Source organism: Rhinopithecus roxellana, chromosome 9 (assembly GCF_007565055.1).
Source record: "Rhinopithecus roxellana isolate Shanxi Qingling chromosome 9, ASM756505v1, whole genome shotgun sequence".
NCBI classification, from domain to species: Eukaryota; Metazoa; Chordata; class Mammalia; order Primates; family Cercopithecidae; genus Rhinopithecus; species Rhinopithecus roxellana.
Window position 1 is genome coordinate 58,063,104 of NC_044557.1, and position 6,031 is coordinate 58,069,134.

Sequence of the window (6,031 nt, forward strand, 5' to 3'; positions counted from 1 at the left end):
TTTGTTTATTCCAGGAAGATTTTTCACTTCATCTATAGATGCTGGCTCCAATCAACTGCCCAGTAGGTAGGGCCCTTAATCTGGCTCCAGCTACCCATGCCATGAAATTGCTGGAGAATCTCCTGAATGGGATGGCTAATAAGTATTCGCATCATCAGTTGTACATTGGACAAATGCCTTCCAGGTCTTTCCAAACTAGAGTTCACAAAACTGGGGCTTACACTATGAAATCCTGGTTCAGGCTATGTCCCTGCTCTGTTGCCCAAGCTAGACTGCAGCATGCAACCATGGCTCACTGCAGCCTTGATTTCCTGGGCATAAGTAGTCCTCCTGCCTCAACCTCCAAAGTAGCTAGGACTACAGGCAAGTGCCACCACACCAGCTAATTTTAAAATTTTTTGTAGAGATAGGTTCTGTGTTGCTCAGGCTGGTCTTGAACTCCTGAGCTCAAGTGATTCTCCTGCCTCGGTCTCCCAAAGTGCTGGTATTACAGTTGTGAGCCACCGTGCCTGGCTGGCACTCTGGATTTCTGATGCAGGTGATTATATGGGCCCTTATGAGAAACATTAGCTTAAGGAGTCATTGCTTTATCCTCCAGTAAATATTATTTAACAAAGCCTATTCTGAATTGAGATTAATTACCCCACCACGCAGAACCCATTTCTGCAGGAATGTCTGAGATAATGATGCAGTCTGATGTTGAACACACAAGCTGGATTTGGTAGACATGAGCATGCTCATCTTCCCTCAGACATTTTTTTCCTCAGACAGCTAGGCTTTTTTTGTTTTTTTGTTTGTTTGTTTGTTTTTGTTTTTGTTTTTTTTTTTTTTGAGACGGAGTCTCGCTCTGTCACCCAGGCTAGAGTGCCGTGGTGCAATCTCGGCTTACTGCAAGCTCCGCCTCCCGGGTTCACACCATTCTCCTGCCTCAGCTTCCTGAGTAGCTGGGACTACAGGCGCCCGCCACCGCACCTGGCTAATTTTTTGTATTTTTAGTACAGGGTTTCACCGTGTTAGCCAGTATGGTCTTGATCTCCTGACCTCGTGATCCGCCTGTCTCGGCCTCCCAAAGTGCTGGGATTACAGGCTTGAGCCACCACGCCCGGCCCCAACAGCTAAGCTTTTTATTTGATCTTGGATTTTCTTTAAATTCCAAGAAATGATCATCTTATTGGTTTTCTGAGACCTATCTCTGTCTCTTATCAGATTTCACCTAACAAGCTTTTGCACCCATCCAGCTCATGCTCAGATCATAGCATCTGGCTTCCATCTTCACTGCTCCACTGAAACCATCCTCACCAAGGTTGCCAACAACCTCCTCATGATAATCAGATGGACACTCTTCAGTCTGCACCTCACCTGACCTCTCACAACTTTCAACACCATGGTGAACTCGCCTCAAATTTCCCTTTATCCTGGCTTCCTTGCGAATACTCTGATTTTCCTTCCACCTCTTGAGCCAGTCCCTTGCAGTCCTACTTGTGGCTCATCCAATTCCTTGGGCCCAATCCCAGGTTATCTTGTCTTGTCACTCACTCTGCGGAGGTCAACTCTACTCCCATCTATTTGCCAACATCTCAAGTCTCTCTAGATAGATCTCTCCTCTGGTCAAAGCTCTGGTTTTCTATATCCAACTGACTATTCCACAACTTCCCCAAGGTGTCCCATGTGCACAAAAAACTCCACACAGCTATAGTGAACTGTACTGTTTTAATTCTCCAAAACATACGTCTCCTAGAACACTACCCCTTCATGTTAGCCCTGGCAGTCATCACCGCTTAGCCAGACAGTGTGCAGTGACTGTCTAGGAAGTCCTGTCATGGGGTCAAGTAGGAGACCAACATGCATGTGAGCTTTGCTTGGAAGGACTCAGACTTGGACACTAAGGCTTATTAAATGGTCTCCCTTCTCTGCCTGTGGGTCTCTCATTAGACACCAAAACAGGATTGCCTATGGAAATTCTGCCCTTAAGAGAAGTATTTCCTGGGAAAGAATACTCTTTTTAGTAAATGGTGAAATTGACCTTCACATGCAAAATAATGGAACTGGACCCTGACCTCACACCATTCAGAAAAACTAAAATATATCAAATACATAAATTATAAGGGCTGAAACTATAAAATGCTAAGAAGAAAGCAGGGGTAAATCTTTATGACCTTGGATTTGGAAATGGTGTCTTAGCTATGACACCGAAAGCACAAATAACAATAGAAAAGAAAACAAATTGGACTGGACTTCATCAAAATTAAGAACTTTTGCAATTCAAAAAACACTGTTAAGAAAGTGAAAGCCAATTTATAGAAAGAAAATATTTGTAAATCACATATCTGACAAATGAACTGTACTAGAAGATATAAACAACTCTTAAGACTCAATAAACAACCCAATCAAAAAATAGACAAAAGATCTGAATAGAAATCTTTTAAAAGATACACAAATAGCCAAAAGGCACATGAAAAGATGCTCATCCTTAGGTATAAGCAAAATGCAAATCAAAACCACAATAAGATGCCATTTCATACCCACCAGGGTGTTTCATACCCACCAGGACAGTTATAATAAAAAAGAAATAATACCAAGTGTTGAAGATGTGGAGAAATTAGAATCCTGATACACTTCTGGTGGGAATGTAAAATCGCACAACCACTTTGGGAAACAGTGAGAGTTTTATCAAAAACTTAAATATAGAGTCACCGTTTGACTCAGCAATTTCACTCCTAAGTATACAGCCAAGAGAAATAAAAACATCACACAAAAAATTCATAGCAACATTATTCACAATAGCCAAGAGATAGAAACAACCCAAATGTTCATCAACTGATGGATAAAATGTGGTATATCCATATGATAGACTATTAGTCAGTCATAAAAAGATATGAAATATTGATATTACAAGACTAAACCTTGAAAACATTATGCTTAGTGAAAAAAGTCAGACAAAAAAGGCCTAATATTATATGATTCCATTCACATAAAATATCCAGAATAGGCAAGTCCATAGACACAGAAAGTAGATTTCAGAGTTGCCTGCAGTTGGGGGTCCAAGGGGGAATTTGAAGCTGAGAGCTAAAAGATAGGGGGCTTCTTTTGAGAGTGATGAACATTTTCTAAGATTTGTTGTAGTGGTGGTTGCACAACTCTGCGAATACACTAAAAACTACTGAATCCTGTGCACTTTAAGTTGGTAAGCTGTATGGTATGTCAATTATATCCCAATAAAGCTGTTCTTTGAACTGACATAAATATACAGAACATAGGCTAAACATTTTCAGTCACCTTGGTCTAGGCCCTTAAGACCATTTTGTTCTATTATCAGAAATGTCTTAGGGTTTCAAAATCATTTATTTTCCTTTAAGTATATGAGGTGTTTTGTTTTTTTTTTTTTTAATAATTTTATCTATTATTTGACCTCTTTTGTTTTTCATGTTTTTAAATGTGAATAAGAACATTTCAGTACACAATTATCTTTGCCTGGATAAAGTAGAAAATGACAATGTGGGCACAATGGCCCTTCAGCCCCTCTGATAGTGTCTCAGCTCAAGCAGTTCAGCCCTAGATAAACCTGACTCGACTGCCTGCCTGAACGAGGACTATTTTCTTTCTTCTATGTGGCTACACCTAGAAACTCAGGAGACAAGGTGACCAAATTCTCCTCCCTTTGGTTTCCTACTCAGGATTACATTCAGCCTGGTCTCAGGAACAATCCAGGAGTTTCTGGAAAAGCCATGTTATCTTCAAACTAGAATTTTCCAATAGCTACAGGAGGAAACACAGGAAATGAAAGTTCACATCTGCAATCTGCGTAATTCCCCTGCCTTGGGTGATCCACAGGAGCAGCCCACAGTGCAGGGGAGGAGGAGGGGAGAACAGAAGCCCTGCTGGGGAGAGACCATCTGGCTCTACCAATGAGCCTCAGCCAGCGCCAGATCACTTCTAAGGAGGCCTGGGAGGAAGCTGGCGGAGGACCCTCACTTCCTTGCTGAGTCCCACTTAGCCCACATGCTCCTGCTTTAAACCTGATTAGACAAACCAGCTTCTCAAAAAGGGAGGGCTCCAGAGGGTTGTTTTTTAATTCCCAGATCTTCCCAAGTCTGCTCACCTAAGCTTGAGAAACAAAGGGAATTGCCTAGAACCAGGACTGTATCTAAAGGGATTTACAAAACAGAGGTAGCTATACTTTTTCTAAGTTATCACTTTATACAAAAGAAAATCAGTGGTAGTTAACTACATAAGACTTGACTAGAAGTTATCCGAACTCCACCCCTCTTCTTTATAAAGAGACATTTTTCTCAGTACAAATAAGTTTTTAGTAGAGGGGTTCTCAACCCCGGCTGCGTGGAGCCATGGGGATTCTGATTTGATTGGTCTTTGGAGAAGCCTGGCAGCAGTCATTCTTAATGTTTCCCTTGGTTCCAGCGTGCAGCCAAGGCTGAGAACTACTGGCTTGCTTCTACTCTCTACCAAGCACTTTTGTTCTGCATATATTATCTCATTTAATCTTCACAGCAACACTGGAAGGTATTTTTACTACTTTACAAATAAAGAAATAAAGGAACAAGGAAGATACATATTAAGATTTGAATCCAGATCTGATTCAAAAAATAATCATAATTAAAGCCTGAGCTGCTACCCTCGGCGAAGCTCCCATAGCAGCCGCTGAATGAACCTCCTGCCCAGCTCTACTTACCTCCCAGGAGCCACAATCAGACAAGGGTGGGTGGGGGGACTCATATCCACTAAGCAGATTGATCAACTCAGATCCACAGCCAAAATATCATACTTCCACACTGATTATATTCTCACCAGTCGCCCCTCCCACTCGATCTTTCTGAGCATTATATTTTTGGGAATCCTGCCTTAGCTGAGAAGCCTACATAGGTAGCATTTTCAAGAACCAGTAATACCCACCACTTTATCCTGTAGAACGTTTCCTCCCATAGCTCTGCTCCGACTGATGTCCCCTTATACTTCCTCCCCATCTCCCTTGTTACAGAGCAATAGCACCACCTGACCCCTTCGAATGCAGCCGCTCTCTTTCAGCTGGCCAGGAGGCAGGCATCCTCTCCCACAGCTAATAAGGAAGTAGTTAACTTCACTGTAGCTCGGCTCGACTCAGACAAACCAGGCATAGCCAACCGATACTGTTCAGAGTTATGCATAACACCAGGAGCACCTTGCCCCCAGCAATAACTGAATTATCTTGATTCAGTGGACTTCCTAAAATGTACCCTCCCCTCAATATTGAAAATCCTCTTCAGGACCAGGATAGAAAATCCTCTTCAGGACCAGTGGCTCCCAATACAGCAATGCTTAATTTAACATTGGAATGTTAAATTCCAATGTTCTGGAATTTAACATGGTCTGCAAGGACCTTGGACTTTCTGAAATTATTTTTTTATATTGCTGGAATACAGGTTCCTTTTCTTTTTTGGTCACAAAGCAAAGAAGTATAGAAAGTATAGAAGTATAGAAAGTAAAAGTAAAAAAATAAATAAAAACAAAGAATTACCAGGGCCCCAGTCTCATGGGGCTCAGTGTCAATGGCATATGTCCTGAGCTTAACGTGGGCAATGAGAACTTATTTCCCCCAATCTTGATTCAGCTCCCTAATAATTAGTCTGGTATTCTTTAAGGCATATTGGTTTTATGGTAGACACACCTGACAGCAATAACTTAAGCATAATCTGAGCATGCTCCTGTAGGGCAGATGCACCTGAATGTGTGTTCTGAGCTCGGGATTCTGGGAGTGGCCAATGCGGAGACTGATTCCTTGTCTATGAGGAACATCTGAGCATCTCCCACCGCACCTTCCACCCTCCGCCCCCATCCTATGGAACATGGGCCATACTGGGGACCTTTGTTTTGGATTTAATGAAGGTTGCCAGATGGAGGTTGTTAGGGGGAGGGTGTTAAGTGAAAATGCTGTATAAACTGATGCTCTTTGCAAATAGTTGCGCTTCTCCTGTACAGCCCACTGCCGCTGGACCCTGTCCCCCTGCATGTGAGCCCCCAGTAAAACCCCATGTCTCAT

At 42.3% G+C, this 6,031-nt stretch overlaps 1 protein-coding gene across 1 annotated transcript in view; it reads right to left on the reverse strand.

Moving 5' to 3' along the window:
* Positions 1-5,025, reverse strand: part of CDH17 (cadherin 17) — a 90,640-nt gene extending 85,615 nt beyond the window's left edge. Inside the window, 1 exon segment of the mRNA XM_010358622.2 lies at positions 4,909-5,025. The gene's annotated coding sequence lies outside the window, so the exon portion shown is untranslated.
* Between the last annotated feature and the right edge of the window lie 1,006 nt (positions 5,026-6,031).